We start from the raw sequence: 18432 nt of genomic DNA, 5'->3' as shown, positions 1-18432 counted from the left end.
TAATTGGTTAACGAAAGGTACCAAGTAGTACTTCTAGGAGGACTGTAAAAGATAGATTCACGCTCCCTGAGCTCAATAGTAAGTTGATCTTCAAGGTTAGAGACGCCTATTTCTTCCTCTGGAGCAAGTTCTTCGATAGCAATCAGACCAGTAGGAAGATTTTCGGTGATAACTCGTTCTACTCTTGGTGAATCTGGAACACTAGAAGTCGGAGTAACAGGTTCAGATATTTCAGGTTCTTCGCCTGTATCACTAGCAGACGAAAAACTACCAACAAGCTCAGAAACTGTAACAGCTTCGGGATTATAACCTGTCTCTAGACCTTGGTAATCTGAATGGACTACCAAGGAAGATTCTCCTTCTTCAGGTGAACCTACTCTACTGCCACTAGGAGGAGTTACAAGGACCTTCAAACCTTCTATATTACTGGGTCGTCTCGAGGAGGTTCACCCCTAATTCTACGGGATCTTCTCAACAATTCGGCCACAGAAACAACTTCAAGGGACTGGCCCCGAAGTCTACGGGACTGTCTCGGTAATTCCGCCACAGCTAAAAACTTTTAACTACTACACACGAAAACAAAGTAAAATCTCAAATCAAACCACCTAAAGTCTCTAAAGAACCAAACAAATTTGAATCACACGCCTAAAGAATCTAGGGCGTCAAACCAAGCACAAACAGTAGCCTTCCAGACCGAAAACGCTAGTTGGAGATGAAACCCAACATCGCCGGATTCAGTACAGAAGTGGCGGGTGGAACAGTTACCCCGGCAACCTGCTTAATGAATAGACCGGCACAAGTTCCTCCACTTTAACCGTCTCGAGTGAAGTGAACCCCTCGGAAAATCCAAGTGAGTCTAGCCGACGTCTGCTCCAGGTACAGTGGGATCTTCCCTCCACCGTCACCTCGGTAGAATCCTAAAGATAATGGTCACTAAGGTTACCAACCGCAACAAATGCACCTGGGGGAACAGTCTACACTCCGACAGCACGCAAGGGCAGAGTATCAAGCTCAATCCCCTTGTCGGTTCCTTGACAATAATCCAAGGTTTACCGACAAGTGACCCCTTGCTCCTCGACAATGGTTAATCCGAGGTTTACCGTTTGTAATACGTGCGTGTCTGGCGTCATTCCCAATGAGGGAGGATTGATCCCCTCACTGGTTCAGACACGAGCTTGTGCTTCTCCTTTAAGAGGAGCTTTCCCAGAGTACAAATGAGACAATTGGATTTATTCTATCACAAGATAAGCTACTTGTTTGGTTTTGTTGTCTTGGAGAGTTAATTACTCTCCTACTCCAAGACACTAGCCTGATCTAAATTGGTGTTTCAGAGCCCTAGTAAATAAAAGTTACTACGTTGATTTTACTTTAAGCGTTAATTTTATGGTTTTTCTTAAAGAAAAAAGGTAGCGGATGTGAAACCAATGGTGTGTAGATACGACTCAAACCACTACAAAGATGCACCTAAGATGATTTACGCTGCTTTTCTCTTTCAATGAAATTCCTAACTAAGAGAGTTGAGAAATGCAATTTTTTATAGAAAACAACTTTCTTAGTAAAGACAATCAAAGAAACAATTCTCTTTATCTTTCCAAGCATACAAACATGACCACTCCTTACGTGCACGAAAAACTCTTTTTCTTTCAAAATGCCTCAAAGCTACTTGAAACTAACTTTTCAAAGGAGATGTTTTTGTATTTTCTCTTATTTAATAAAGCATATAAATCTATTTTAACGAAAATCAATCTCAAAAGCTATAAAATCTATGAAAAACTTGACTCACAAGCAAATCAAAAAGAAATTTACTCTAAGCAAACCTAACGAGGCAAAAGCCTACAAGGATGATTCTAGGTTGTTTTACTTGACCACAATCAAGTCAAGGACCAGCTAATGCAGAATCAAAAGACCAGTCAAAACAAAACTCAAATCTTTTTGTTCTTTTTGTAAAATGGAATTCAATACTCAATCAACAAGCACTTCGAAATTTGCCAAAGAGACAACTCAAAGGTAAGTTGCTCTCACAGGTAGACTTTATGACAGGTCCGACTTCGAAGAAGGCTGACAAAACCAGAGAGATCTAAGGCTTGACAACTTCTACCGCCAAAGTCACTACAAGACCTACTTAAAAATCAAACCCTAGGGCTTAAACTTCTATGAAATCCACTAAAACACTCAATGCTATCGAAACAAGTTCAGGTGAAGATCTTTGACAAGAGACTAATGGATCTGGGCAGTAAAAACTAAGAAAAAGCAAAATATAAGAGGAAAAATGTAAAAAATGGAAATTTCTTAATTTTTAGCAGGGTACGCAGGCAACCTGTTAAGCCAGGTGCGGGCCCGCTCTGTGCACACAGCAACAGTGCGTACAAGTACGCACTGTGCAATACTCAGAGGGTGCGTACTACTGAAAAAACAAAGAAAAACTAAATTCAATCTGACCCTAAGCTAACCCACCCAAATACAAAGTCACAGAGCCAAAAACCAGAAAATAAATGACTTTTCTCAGATCAAAGTTGCATACAAAGGAAAAGACTTTCACATCAATGGAGTCCCCAGTGGAGTCGCCATTTTGTCAGGTGGAAAGAGTCGATAGTGCGGACACAACCGACCTCCCTAGGAGCCTAAGACTCTCTAGTGACAAACAAGACAAATAAGAGCAATCCTTCTCTAAACATGCATTTACTATATAAGAAATCAAGTGTTTAGATCCTACCTGTAGTCCAACGCTGTTGTAGCAGTCCAGCCTCGCTGATCCGGATGAGCTCCTCCTTCACTTTGAAACCTGCATCCACTAACAATCAAACGATTAAATAGCACTTGATAATCTCATAAAATAAAACATATTTAACACATAGACCAAGGAGTACATGAAACAACTCATAAATAACAAGTTATTGAGAAGAATGGACTCATTTGCATTAATAGGAAACAAAAGGAACAATTACAACCTGAGCCTTGGTGTTGTGCAAGTCCCTCCCAGGGTCCATCAAGAATTCTCCTTTACTTTGACAAAGCTCACCCACTTCCAAATAGAACAAGCAAAGATGGCAATCTCTCCTCACAAGCTTCTAAATGGGAGTCCTAATTCCAGCAGCATCTACCCTTAGAAATGTTTAGCTTCCAACCTCTCCTCCTTCTGGCCCAATGCCTGTATTTATAGTGGTCTAGAGGAAGTTATTCAGGTCCACCATCAATGGGATAATCCCCTCTTTGGATGGGATAGCTCCCTTATTGATGGGATAAGTTCCTCTTTCATAGGGGTACATGAACCATCTGGAGGCGCTCAATACACGTCGAACACCCTTCTAGAATGCTCTAGAAATGACCACAAGTAACTTTTTAAAGATGAAACTTGCGCATTTTGACCTTTACAGGGGTATGCACCTACCCCTTTACATACAGAGCGTACAAGTACGCAGCTTTTGTGAACATTGGGTGCATACCCGCAGGTAAGGTTGAGAGAACCTGCGTACCCAGAGATAAACACATTTATAAAGACTTTCTCTCTTTTTGGAGTTTGACATGGAGAGCAGAGGCATAAGACTTGCCCAGGAGGATAGCATGACTGTTGATAGAGCCATACTAACTGTAAATAGTCATGGTGACATTTTTTAGTGTAACAGGCAATGTTGGAAGCCAACAGGCTGAATGAATTCATAGACAAAGATATTCATAAGGCTCCAACAACAAATGCTCAAGATCTGGCAAAGTGGAGGAAATGTGTTGCAAAGGCGAGAAGGGTCATACTAGAAGGAGTTAGAGATCATATTGTCTCAAACCTCCACGGGAAGGATACACCATATGCAATGTGGCAAGACTTGATCTACTTGTTTCAGAACAATAGTGACCACAGGAAGTTGGCACTAAAGGACAAGCTTCGAAAGATCAAGATGGAGAAGGGCAACATAATGCCACAATACTTGAGCAGGTTCACCCAATGTCAGGATGGGTTTGGCAGTGTCAGTATTACAGTTATTAAAGATGATCTAGTCAGCTTAGCACTTTTAGGCCTTCCCAAGAGCTGACACAGCTACCAGGATTTGGTAAATAGGAGGGAGCATCAACCAAAGTAGGAGTGTTTGTGGTCTAGCTTGCTGCAAGAAGAGATAAGGTAGAGAACCAGAGATAGAACCTCATCCAAGCATGATGATAAGGAGAATTGTACCTTAACTAGAAAGGCAAAGAAAATAAATTACAATCCAAAGGAGATTCCAATCAGGGCGGCAAGAAGAAGGATTTGTCAAATATTAAATGTTTTCATTTGCATGAGTTGGGACACTATGCCCCAAAGTGTCTGCATAAGAAAGCTAGAAAGAAGCCCTCAAGAGTGACAAGTGAAGTTATTGCTTCATAATTTGAGTTAGATTTTGCCCTCATTTCTTGCATGGTGACATCAGTGATGGGTATTGTGTGATATCTGGATAGTGGAGCCTCATTCCATATGACCAACAATAAAGAATTTTTCAGTGACTTGGAGGAGAAGGACATCCAGATGCACATTGAAATGGGAGACATTGGAAGGTATAGCGTGACTAGCATCGATACTGTTACTTTTTAGAGGGAGTTTGGTTCTCCTCTCACATTAAAAGATGCCATCTATGTTTTGGGTCTGAAGAAGAATTTAGTTTCAGTTGTTATGTTGGAGGACCGTAGCTACGATGTGATATTTGGAAAAGGAAAGACCTTCCTTCATCACATAGCCAAGACAAGTGAAGTGGATCGGGGTTCGGGTGAAGAACATATACAAATTGGATGTAAAAGATTGTGCAGCATTGAGCACAAAAGTAGAGAAGGTGCAGAGCCAAGACATTGGTGAATTATGGCATAAATTATTGGGCCATCTTCACCATGGAGCTTTGAAGATCATGCATCATATTTCTATAGGACTTCCCAAGGGTGAACTAGAGTAAAGAGATACATGCAAAGGGTGTACATTAGGGAAGTAAACCAAAGCCACCTTTCATGATAAAGACAGTTGAGTGCAAGCGATCCTTGAAAGAGTTCACTAAGATGTGTGTAGACCATTCTCGACAGCCTCCATGGTCCATGGCCTACCATAGGTACTATCTAATATTTGTAGATTATTTATCATGTAAGTGTTGGATTTTATTCATGCAGAAGAAAGATCAGGCGTTCTCTAAATCTTGTGAATTTAAATCACTTGTCAAGAAAGATAATGGCAAGAAAGTGAAGGCTCTTAGGAGCAATAAAGATGGAGAATATGTATCGAATGAATTCAATAACTTCTATGCATCTGAAGGAATTCGACAAGAGTTAATAACACTCGATAACCCATAGTAGAATGGGGTGGCTGAAAGGAAGAACATAAGTATTGCGGGATCTGCATGGGCGATGTTACATGATCAGGGCCTATCGTTTCACTTGTGGGTTGCAGCATGCAACACAATTGTATATGTTCAGAACATGAGTCCTCATTGGATTCTCAGGATGAGTACACTAGAAGAAGTGTTTTTAGGTAATAAAACAAATATGGCACACTTCAGGATCTTTGGTTCATCAATTTATTGTCATGTTACTAAGGATGCAAGGAAAAAGCTAGAACTGACAGTTGAGTTGGGCATATTTGTGGGGTACACTAATACACCTCACAATTATCCAGTGTACCTGCCATCTCACAAGATGACAGTGGTTCGTAAAGATATGAATTTCAATGAAAAGAAGGCCATGAGATGTTCCCTTTAGATTGAGCTTCAGTTGCATGCAAATGAGGAGCTTTTAGCTCCAAAGGAAGAACCTCAAGATGATGTGGAGCAGCCACATGCATAGGAGTAGAGAGTGGAAGCACTCACTCATGCAAATACTTACAAAGATGGAAGGAAGTGCACCAAATAATCTGACACATTGATGCATGATGCTAGAGAGAATGTGGGAGCACCCACATCATAGCGTAGACAGAGGAGGTCACTAGATCAGTACACTGGATACATGGCTCTGATGAGCGAGAGTGTAGAGATTGAGCCATCCTCATTTGAGGAAGAAGTGTAGCAACCAATATGGGTTGATGCCATGGTAGAGGAGTATGACTCCATTATTAGAAAAAGTGTTTGGGAAGTGGTCCCAAGAACAACAGACAAGTTAGTGGTGAGTTCCAGATGGCTTTACAAGGTAAAGCAAGCAGCATATGGGAGTTTCGAGAAACACAAGGCCAGATTTGTGGCCAGAGGGTTCTCTCAGGTGTAGGGAATTGATTATGAGGATACCTTTGCTCTAGTATCAAGGTACTCTTCAATCAGATTTATTCTAGCACTTTTAGCGTAGATGGGATGGAAGATACATCATATGGATGTGAAGACAACATTACTCAATGGATTGATTGAGGAAGAGGTGTACATTGAGCATCCGGAAGGATTTTAGACCTTTAGTAGAGAATCACATGTGTGCAAACTCAAGTGAGTGTTGTATGGATTGAAACAAGCACCCTGTGCTTGGTACACCAGGATTAACGGTTATTTCACTAGGTTGGGCTTCACCAAAAGTGAAGCAGATGAAAACCTTTATCATATTATGGTTGAATATAAATTATTGATTATATTATTATATGTCGATGATTTAATTCTAACAGGTGATCATAAGTTGGTCAAATCTTGCAAGAGAATTTGAGATGAAGGACCTAGGGCTCGTGCATTATTTCCTTGGTATGGAAGTATGGCAAGGAGATGAGGAATTGTTTTTCTCTCAGGGCAACTATGCCAACGAGATACTGAAGAAGTTCCACATGGAGAGAAGTAAACCCATGGAGACTCCTCTAGTAGGAGATTAGATGAAGGAAGATGCTACTTCAAGTGAAGTAGTGGAGGCTATTATCTACAAACAACTTGTCGGTTCACTTATGTATTTGGTGAACACACGACCGGACATATGTTTTGCAATTAACTAACTTAGTCAAGCAATGGTTAATCCAACCAAACTCTATTGGAAGGCAGCTAAACGTGTGTTGGTATACCTCATAGGCACCACTCAGTTTGGTCTTTGGTATAAACAGATAGAGGGAGTGAAGTTGCAAGGCTTCACAGATGCATATTGGGTAGGGAGTATATCCAACAGGAAAAGAACATAAAGGGGAATCTTCAATATTGGGTCAACAACAATTTCTTGGTACAGCAAGAAGCAGAGATCAGTTGCACTCATTTCAGCAGAAGCAGAGTACATGGCTGCTAGTCAAGCAGCTTTTGAGGTTATCTATATGAGGAAGATCCTTGTTGGGTTATTTGGTCATCAAATGGATCGTATAGTGATTTATTGTGACAATCATAGTTGTATCAAACTCTCTGAGATTACAGTTTTTCATGATTGGTCCAAGCATATTGACATCCGGTATCACCATCTACGATATTGTGTACAAAGGAGAATCATGTTGCTGGAGTACATTCCTACAGAGGAACAAAATGCAGACATCTTGAATAAGGCACTGTCAAGAGGAAAATTCGAGTTCCATAGAGGCAAGATTGGGGTATTTGATAATCCCTTTCTTGTTGAGAGGGAGTGTTGAAAAATGCAACAAGAAAATATTGATTTAATTTTGTCCTTGAATTAAATTAGGAATAAAATTTAATTCCACGTCACAAAACAACTTGTATGAGTTAACTAAGTTAATTTGACTTAGTTGGCTTAGTTAATTCAATTTTAGGGTACAACTTGAGTCATGTAGAGTGTCTCCTACTTTATAGGAGCCCTCGTTCAGTTTATGTTGAGTTGTAATCAATTAATTCAGTTTAATTAAGTTAAAGTCGGTTAAACTAGTTCCAACTGATTGAGGAAATATTAGGAGGTCAAACAATGGGGTGTTGATTCATGTGTTCAACCAATTAACTGATGATTCACTCATAAATAACTCATGCATGTCATATCTGAGAGTTACCCAGTTGAGATTGGAGTTCAAGAGCAGTGTACTATCAATTGTATAATCATCTGAAATGTATAGATGGTGCATGCAGATAGAGGAAGGCCTATGAGGATTGTGCAATTCATAATGAGGAATTTCCCTAATTAATAGGGCGCTAATTCCCAAGGAAATAGGGACTTTGTCAAGCCAAAATTTGGTTAAGTATTGGCCTATGCTTGCATAGGAAGTTGTGAGACATATAGATATAGTGCAGAGGTTGCTAAGTTGAAAATACGAGTTGAAAAAATAGTTTTTTCTTTTTTCCCTCTAAAGTTTGATGATGTAATCTAATCTTCTTTTATTATTTCCACTATTGTTTTATAATTTCCTTAGGAGGCCCATTTTAGACCTCTAAAATCCCCTAATGGCAAACCATTGTTATCTTCTCATATTTTCTTACTAATGCAATATACAGATAGCAGGGGTTTTTAGCTGTGGCTTTCCCCACGAAATCAATGTGTAATGTGCTGATTGAATTCTTTCTCTTTTATGCTCATGATTTCTCGATCGATTAAGTGTTTCTGCTAATGAGTAGAGTAGATTCAAGTCTTTTGTTTTAGAAAATTACATAAGCAGTTTGAATCTACAAGGAAGTTCTACATTATCCAACATGTAAGAGGAACTTGAGACTCAAGTTCTTATTTAAAACAACAGTAAACCATAATGAGTGCATTCTACAATCTCCTACGTTCATTTATTCTTTCAAAAATCATAGTGTTCGTCCACATCCTTTGTGGACAAAATCCATATGTCCATACGAGAATGCTAAAGTGAATCAATTTCATGGTAGAGAAATACATGCATATTATTAATTTCCCTCTAAATTGATGCCCAACCTCACCACCAATTCCAAATTTCGATATGTTTGGTCAAAGAAATGCAGCAACCAAATCAATTTAGCATCAATAAGAGTGGTCTCCAATGAGGACAAGCAACAAATGAATACTTCGATGCGAATAGAGGCATTTCTAATCTTTACAATAGATTTAATCAAAGGGGAATAGACATTGGAAATAACAATTATTGTGGGAAACAATTATAAACTCCATACACTATGAATCCTAAGGAAATCAAGCATCAAACCTAGTAGGAAAGGCAACTCCTTCATAAGGTTTGATCAAAAACACTATTAATGGTGTTGATGTGGGAAGTGACCAAGGTTTTCAAAGTAGATTTCTAGCATACGTGTGAATTGAGATACAAAGTGCAAAACACAAGCATTCTCTTGAGAGACATTCTACTTGAATCATGGTAACCAACACTTTGATCCCATAACACCAAGGGATTGTAGCACAAAATGAATTTGAGAATGTTGATGGTTGGAACTAGTATCATAAGGATGCAAATGGTAGGATAAGGCATTGAGGACAAGCATCGTCAAAAGAACTAAATAAACTATTAATACTTATAATAAATGAAATTATGGATCTAGGAAAAAGAATGAAATTATTCATATTTAATATTTATAAGATTTTCAAATGGTATCCTTGTGTAAAGTAATTTACATCAGCGTTTTGATTTGAAAAAAATTATGTATAAATATGTTTATTTTGATTTGAAGAAAATATGTTTTTGGATGGTGGAAAAATTATTATAACTTGGTTTTTAAATCAACAATGGGACAATATCATTAGTTGATATAAATAGTATGCAGGTTGATTCAATCAACGTTATTTAAGGAAAACCAAACCACCTATAAGAGTTAGGGCCATTAACTTGTTTATCTTAGCCAAGCAAAAGTAGTTTGAAGAAAATCTAGGTATAAATGTATGTGAATACTAAACAATGAAACATATAATTTGTTATTAAAAGTTATAATTTTTTGTGAATATTATCAATTTAGTCATAATTTATGTTAAAAATATGAGAAATTTAAAGGGAAAGTGACCAAAAAAAATGTAAAAATAGCCCATCAAACATACACATTGATTTTAGTGTATATGTATTGTATTAGAAATTGAAATCGAAATAGAAATTGACATTGAATAGAAATAGAAATTGACATTGACATAGAATTTGAAATAGAAATTAACATGTAAAATAAATCAATGCATTGATTTCAATGTATATCTTTTTATCATTTATTCGTGAATGCACACTAAAATCAATACGTTTAAAATTGAATGAAATTGAAATATAAATTGACATGTACATAGAAATCAACCCATTGATTTCAGTGTACATCCATTGTTTCAACATTGTTACTATATTTCTATTCAACTTATTATTCATCAAACTCTTGAAATATACTCATGAATCATATACACAAAAATTAACTCATTGAAAGTTTGGTGTACATGTATCGTATATTGAAATCAATGCTTTAGAAATTGACATTGAATAAAAATTGACATGGAAATTGAAATAAAAATCAACATGTAAACTAAAATCAATACATTAATTTTAGTGTACATTTTTTTATCATTTATTGATCAATGTGCACTGAAATCAATACGTTATAAATTGAATAGGAATTCACATGTACAAATATAAATTGACATGTACATTGATTTGTGCATTCATTGATTCAACATTATTACTCTATTTATATTCAACTTATTATTCATGTAACTTTCGAAATATACTTTTGAACCACATACACTGAAATCAACACATTAATTTTAATGTATATGCATTTTACATTAAAATCAATGCATTATAAATTTAATAGAAATTGAAATTGAAATTGACATTGAATAGGAATTGAAATACAAATTAACATTGAAATTGAAATTCACCTAGAAATTGAAATATAAATTGACATAGGAATTGAAATATAAATCAACATGTAAACTAAAATCAATACATTGATTTTTTTTTACAAGAACGGGTATGGGTTTATATTAGAATTTGGCCAAAATGCCTTTCACCGATTACATTTGATCGGGCATAGCCCTTAAACTTTCTTCCACTAACTAATCAAAGGCCCCAAATCTTGGGAACCCGCAAGATTTACTCGACACTATCGAGTCTATCTCTGGTATTTTCCCTATCTTAAAAAGACAAACAAACTGATTCAGCAAAATGCAGAAAAACATGACAATCTTTATGGAATGGAGTCCCAGCTCTCAATTCCGTCTGCCAAGAGACAGCCAAGAGGAAGAGGAACTGCCCTGTTGGCTTCCAAATCAGCAGCTTTATTATTTTCCCTCAAAACAGGGAGGAAGGTTGTAGTCCGGAAAGATTTCACCAAGGTTCTGATTCTTGAAATCACTCTTGCCAATCTAATGTCTACAGGAGAGGAATCCTCTACTAAGACTTTGATAATGGCTTGAGAATATCCTATAAACCTGACTTCTAAGAGACCAATAGCCTTTGCTTGCTTAAGACCTTGCAGAAGTGCCAAGGCTTAAGCTTGCATGCTGGTAGACTGCCCTAATCCCAAAGCGAACTTTGCCACAGTTATGCCCTCTTTATTTTTTATAATTCCTCCTGCCCCAGCCAATCCAAGATTGCCTTTCACTGCTCCGTTGAAGAACAAAGAGAATCTGGATTGCCTGAGGAGCAAATCTGATAGATCATTCTCCTTCCCTCTGAATTTCCACTCTTTTATGACCTTGTGATGCCTTGTTTCGCCAGAGAAATGGAGGTCCATCGAGGCACCCCATTCTAAGTCATGCTGGCTCAGATTCAAATCCGGCAAATATTCCCCTAGACTTTCTTTCCAAAGGCATTTTGTTTTGGTGATGATGAACTGTGTATTTAGACTTTCATCTTTGAAAACTCTTCTATTATGCTCGAGCCAGATCTTCCAGCAAGCGAATTTCGGCAAAGAGAGCCATGCAGCTACGAAACTTTCATTTTTTGGGAGCGTTTCTGGGTAGTAATTCCACCAGTTTGCAAAAAGATCTGATATAGACATGGGTAAAGTGAATTCAGATTTCCAGTAACTCAAAAGGCCATGCCAGATTTCTCTTGAAAATTTGCAGTCCAGAATGATATGCTGAGCGTTCTCCTCACTGTCACAGCATAAGTGGCATCGAGAGGGACCATGAAATCCTTTCTTCTGCAATCTGTCTGCTGTTAAAATCCCTCTGTGACATAACAACCAACAAAATGAATCGACCTTAGGCATGGATTTGAAATTCCAGATCTCGTTCCAAACAGCAGGATTAGGGGGGACGTAAGGACGATCATGAAGGCATTTGTAACCTTGCGCAACCGTGTAAAGCCCTGGGGCGGCTCCCCAACCACGGGCATCCTTCTTACCCACGCGCAGAGGCGCCATACCGTTTAACAAGGAAAGAAGAAGATCACGAGCTTGAGACAGCTCAGGAGGGATGGGAGGGAGTCTCCAACACAGCGAGTTTATGCCTTCCCATTGTGAAATGTCCCAAAGAGTGTTGCAACCTGCATTGTCCAACCACAAACGCAGCGCAAGAAGAGAGCAGTGGGACGATAAAGGGGGGTGCATCATAATGTTGTCTTCCCATATCTTACATTCTTTGTCGTTTCCTGGAATCCAATACGCTATGTCTCTGATTAAAGGGGCTGCTTTGTGACAGAGTTTGATCAGCTGCGAACCTGTGGTGGGTAGTAGGGCGTCCAAACATCTCTTCCTCTTTCCCATGAAATATTTCCTCCAAAGAGCTCTTTGCGCCCAGCCTGGATGTGGTCCAATGATTCTCCAAAAGATCTTAGCTCCCATGGCTATGCTTTGGAGGCTGAGATCTTTAAAGTTAAGGCCTCCTTCGCTCTGGGGTTTGCAGATTTTCTCCCAACTTACCAAAGGGATTTTCCTGTCATTGTGATTGCCCCCTTTCCAGAAGAACTTGCGAATGAAGGATTCCATTTTTTTTATGATTCTTAAAGGGGCTAGAATTACAAAGAATTGAAAAATGGGAGGCTACTAAGAACAGATTTGGTGAGGACAGTTTTGCCGGTAAGGTTTAGCCATGAGAATCCCCAAGCTTGGATTTTGGCCTTAAATTTGTCCAACAGAGGAACCCAATCTCTGCTGTAAGCCAATTTGCGGAAGATGGGGAGGCCCAAATAAGTAAAGGAGGACCAATTGAGGGAAGCAGTAAAGCCCAGAATTCTTGAAATGGCAGAAAGGGTGGAAGCCGAGATATTCCAACAAAAGACTTTGCACTTACCATTGTTTAAACTGCTGCCTGTAGCTTCACTGTAGTCATCCAAGACCTCCTTGAATCTTGAAGCAGATCTGGTGGAGGCAGCCCCTAACAAGAGGGTATCATCCGCGAACAGGGTGTGATTAACATTTTTAACCCCTCTGGCTATATTGAGCCCCAAGATCTCTTGGTCAACCAGTTTCTGATCCAGGTAGAAACTCAGGACAGAAACATGAAGGGCGAAGAGGAGCGGAGAGAGGGGGCAACCCTGCCTAAGCCCTCTTGAAGCTTTAAAAAAACCAACTGCTCTCCCATTCACGAGAGGGGCGATCCAAGAATCAGCAATACAAGCACTAATCCATTTTTAAAAGCCCATTCCAAAGCCAAATTTTTTCAGGACTTCCCAAAGAAAGCTAAGTCTGACCCAATCAAAAGCATTAGCTAAATCTAATTTAATTACCATACCTTTCTCTTTGCGAAGCTGGCTCGAGTGAATCGCCTCTTGCATGAGGATGAAGTTGTCAGCAAGATGTCTCCCCTGAACAAATCTGCCTTGGTTCTCCGAGATGATGGCTGGAAGAATACCTTTTAGTCTGTTGGCAATAACCTTTGTGATTAATTTGTATCCAATATTACAAAGAGAGATGGGGCGGAACCGATTGAATTCTTTAGCACACTTTTCCTTGGGGATGAGGGCAAGGAAAGCTGAATTAGTGTTGCCCCCAATTTTTTTGGCAAGTTTGGGATTTCAAAATAATTTTGTAGAGGTCTTTCTCCACAATCTGCTAGCAGGTTTGAAGAAATCTTGCAGTGAAGCCATCCGAGCCCGGGGCTTTGTCAAGCTCCATGTCGGAGAGAGCATCTTTTATTTCTTGTATAGAGATCTTCGCTTCAAGCTGTTGATTCATTGAAGGTGAGATCCTAGGGGGAACCGCCTCCAAAAATAGTGAGTTTGGTTCTGTCACGCCCTCTTCTCTATAAAAGTTTTGAAAGTGATTGAAAGCTGCTCTTTTTATGCTATCAAAGTCTTTGTGTGTCGAGTTTCCATCTTTGATTTCTGCAATAGAATTGAAGCTCTTTCTAGCTTGAGCTTGTTTGTGGAAGAAGGAAGAATTTCTGTCTCCTGCTTTAAGCCATAAACTCCTAGACTTCTGTCTCCAATGCTATTCCTCCGAAAGGCAAGCTTTATGGAAGATTTGTTGGAGCTCAGCTTCCTTGTCTAGAACTTCTTTAGTGATTTCTGCATCTTCACTTTGAGCATGGTGCTGGGCGAGATTGTCTTGGGCCTGCTTTCTCTCTTTTGCAGGGGAGGGAATGGATTTGGCCCAAGTTTTAAGAACCACTTTCAGTCTTCTAAGTTTTTCTTCCCAAATGAAGAAAGAATACCCTTTCACTGGCAAATTCCAACAGTCTTGAACCAAATTCAGAAACTCTGGTTCCTTAACCTAAAGAGGGTTGAATCTGAAGGGGATGGGTCCAAGATCTTTGTGACCCAACATCTCATGCAAAATGGGCTTATGATCTGAAACACTGCATGGGAGGATATGCAATCTGGATTCTAAGCCCAGCAAAAGGAAGGAACTTTGCACCAAACATCTATCAAGTCTAGCAGCAATATGACCAGGACCTATTCTTTTGTTAGACCAAGTGTACTTACCATTTTCTGGGGGGATGTCAAGCAGATCCTAGTCCTGCATGAGGTCTTCCACCCATTCCCTTGTAAGGTCCCCTATGATTGTGCCTCCTCGCTTTTCCTCCATGCGCAAGGTAAGGTTTAAATCCCCTGCCACAATGATGTTTTCCAAACTTTCTGACTCCGACAGTTGTCTGATGGAGTCCCAACACTCCCTTTTCTCCCCTTGTTGGAACATAGACATTGAAAAGGTTGACTGCCTCCCTCGAGTCCAAAGGCCAGAGCTTCAAAAACAGCCAGTGGGTGTTGTGAAACTCGATGACCAGCCTATACTTGAGAGGATTCCAGAGGGAGCCCAAACCCCCAGAGGCTTACCGTGCTGAAACTGCATGTCCGCTGCTTCCTTTCCAAAAATTTTTACTAATTTGGAGAAACTCCTTGTCCTCCATTTTGGTCTCCTGAATCAGAAGAATGTATGGGGCTTCTCTTCTTATAAAGCTTCTTGTTTCTTCTTCTTTCACTTTGCTCCCCATTCCTCTGCAGTTCAAGGAGACAATCTTCATCATTTTTTTTATGATGATGGGCTCCCTTGGAGCCCTGCACTTGGTTTTTGGTCATCTTCGGATTTTTGCCAAGGATTTTCTCCAGAGTGGGCTGACTACCCTGAAGCTTTTCTTTGTAAGTTTCCTGATATCTATTTTCTCTAGAAGATTTGCGGCCTCTTACAGATCTTCTGACTGATGTCTACATGTCTCCTATTTCTCCATCCTCCTCGAACTCCTCCGAGACATGTTCCTCCTCGGATGCTTCTGTTTGCTTTTCCTTATTTCTTGTCGTGGCGCTTTCTTCAGGTCTTGCATCTGTTGAAATCGTTTTTTCTGGAGGTTTATCTTGCTTATCTTCTTCCTAAGGAGTCTCTTCAGCGGAGCTTAAGACCTCATACCTGTTTTCTTGGCTTTTTGGCGGGGGAGCATTCTGGGTGGAGGCAGGTTGGTGGCCATGTACCCCAGATTTCTTGTGAGATGTCTTTGACGTCTTGACCTAGTTCCAGCCCTCTTCCTTACCTTTCTCTGCTTCCCCTTTGTTCGGGCACCCTCTTGCAAAATGGCCATAGATGTGACATTTACGACATTTGAAAGGGAGTTGCTCATAGTCCAGCACTTGCACATGCGTCCAACTACCAACCTTTAATTTGATGGCCTTCGGAATCCCCACCTCTAAGTCCACCTCGACACAGATTCGAGCGCAATCATACTGATCATTGTTTTTTTCTCTATCAATGAATTTTCCCAAAGTATTTCCTATGTGCTTGAGGGACTCCCAGTTCCAACAATGCACTGGAAGATTAGGGAGTTGAACCTAGACAGGGACTGTCGTTGGGACATCCATGGTCGGATCGAAGTCAGGGGTCCATTTGTTGAGGTAGAGACCCTGAGGTCCCATGAAATAGGGCCCATTCCTGAAGATCAGTTCTTTTTCCTCCTTTGTGTTGAACTCGAACAGGAATAAGCCTCTACCCATAAAATAAGAGGTGACATTGTTTTCGATCAGCGGAACCCAGTTCTTGATGACCCAGTTTTCCGTCGATTTTGGCGAGGGCCAAAGGCCCGTGAATTGACCCACTAGGGCACGATCTACCAGGGACAAAGCGACCTGGATCAGGCCCTCAAGAGGGAGGTTTACCTCCGGAACATCGTCGAGCCTTTTAACGAACTTAGCAACTTCGGACTTCTTCTTTTTAGGCAACGAAGCAAGGAGAGAGGAGAAGGTTGCTTCAGCTTTCGGGGATGGAGCTTGCGAGGGACCGATAGGCGAGCCTTGGGCCTCCATGGTAAAGCACAAATCAGCAAAACCGATCTACACGAAGTAAATACAGGAAGCGAGGCATCTCAAGACCGGAATGAAGGAAAAAGGATCCGATCAGACCCTACAAGAATCGAGGGCGCCGATCCAAGCAGATCTGACAAGAGCAGGAGGCTCAGCAAGATCTTGAAGAAGAGCAAGAGGGAGGGACCTAGCAGATCTGAGCGACCCAGAGGTCAGGGGGACCAGGGTCAGGGGCAGAGTCGGCCGAGAGGGAAGAGCCCAGTCTCAGTGTGCGCAGAGCAGGGCGCAGCGGGAGACAGCAGGGCTCGAAAAATCCATAACTTCGGCAGGATCAAAATCAATACATTGATTTTAATGTACATATTTTATCATTTATTAATCAATGCCCACTAAATTAAATATGTTAGAAATTGAAAATGAAATTGACACAGAGATTGAAATAGAAATCGAAATTGACACTAACATTAAAAATGAAATTGACATAGAGATTGAAATAGAAATTGACATTGGAATGCAAACAAAAAAATGATATGTACACTAAAATCAAGGCATTGATTTAACATTGTTACTTTATTTCTAATCAACTTATTCTCCATGTAATTGGTGAAACATACTTTTGAATAATACTCTATATGTTTTTGACAAACTGAGGAAACTAAGTAAATTTAAAATGATCAAATTCATCTCAAGCATATACATGTACATAATTTTGATTATCTATAAATTGTGCAATTATACAAACAAACAAACAAACAAACAAAAATTGAAGAAGATAGATTGACATTGATCATTCTCAATAATACCCTCAATACTTTCCAAAAACTAAGGAAACTGAGTAAATTCAAATTATAATATTAATATTAGACATATACATAATGTTGGTCATACACAAATGTTGTGTGATCGCCCACAATTGAAACCATCCTAGATATATCTTAACCCCAAATCTATCAAGCATTGAGAGGGATCAAATCTCTCAAGGTGCAAACCTTTCCTCAATTTTTGCACTCTAAAAGAGGTTTGCACCTCAATGGATGTGATCACTCTTGGCACTTGATAAATCTAAGGTTAACATGGATCTACGTTGGTGATATCATAGTTAGGCTAGGGGTGATGTCCATAGTGGACTACCTATGGTTGAATGGAAATCACATAGTATGCACTAGTTGCTTGGTCTATAATATTAAAATAAATAAATTTCCATCTCTATTTTTTTATTTGTTTACATAATTTTAATCATAAAATTTATATACTTCATAATTAAATAAATAAATATTTTTGAGATTCTAAATATTTGAAAAATACTTTTTTCCTATTTAAATTTTCTACTCATTATTTTTTTAACAAAAATGAGAAGGTTTTACTATTAAAATTTGTGCCCAAACACAGTTGTTACTTGGGAAATAGTTGCATTAATTCATTTAATTGATGGTCCTCTACAAATGAGCTTTTTGTGATTACAAAAATACTATACTGGAAACCAACTATGGTTAACAAACTACATGTAAATCTTTACAAAATTAGCTGAGTAGCAAAACACATTTGTGGAGGGAATACATAAAAAATTTAGAGGAGGATTATCTTTTGGAAGTTGGTTAAGATCCGACAGAAGTTTGTCGATGAACCGACTGAAAGCACTATTGTTGGTGGATTGATTGTCATTGGCTGGTTGATGCATCTTCAATTCCTCTATCTGTTGTCTAAGAGTGTCGATTTCGTCCTTTTGTTGGGCTAATTTTCCTTTCAAGGTTTTAATTTCTTCCATGAGGTTTATGGACATTTTCATTTACTCGTGCAACTTCCAATTAATTTCCATCACTTCTAGTTGCAAAGCTGCAATTTGAAGGAAACAATTGCTAAAATCCATTATACCCAATGTTTGAGAAGCTTTGTCTTGTTTAACCCTCATGCGCAAGTTGTTGGCTTGAGAGACCTTGTTTCCTTCTTGCATGGTGCAAAAGTGGTGTTGGTGGGAAAGAGGAGAGAAATAGGAGAGA

This window comes from Pinus tabuliformis, chromosome 6 (assembly GCF_031772625.1).
Source record: "Pinus tabuliformis cultivar Carrire ecotype Pingquan chromosome 6, CPIR1, whole genome shotgun sequence".
In the NCBI taxonomy this organism is placed as follows: domain Eukaryota; kingdom Viridiplantae; phylum Streptophyta; class Pinopsida; order Pinales; family Pinaceae; genus Pinus; species Pinus tabuliformis.
The sequence above is the reverse complement of the archived record's forward strand: the minus strand, read 5'-3'. Positions refer to the sequence as shown.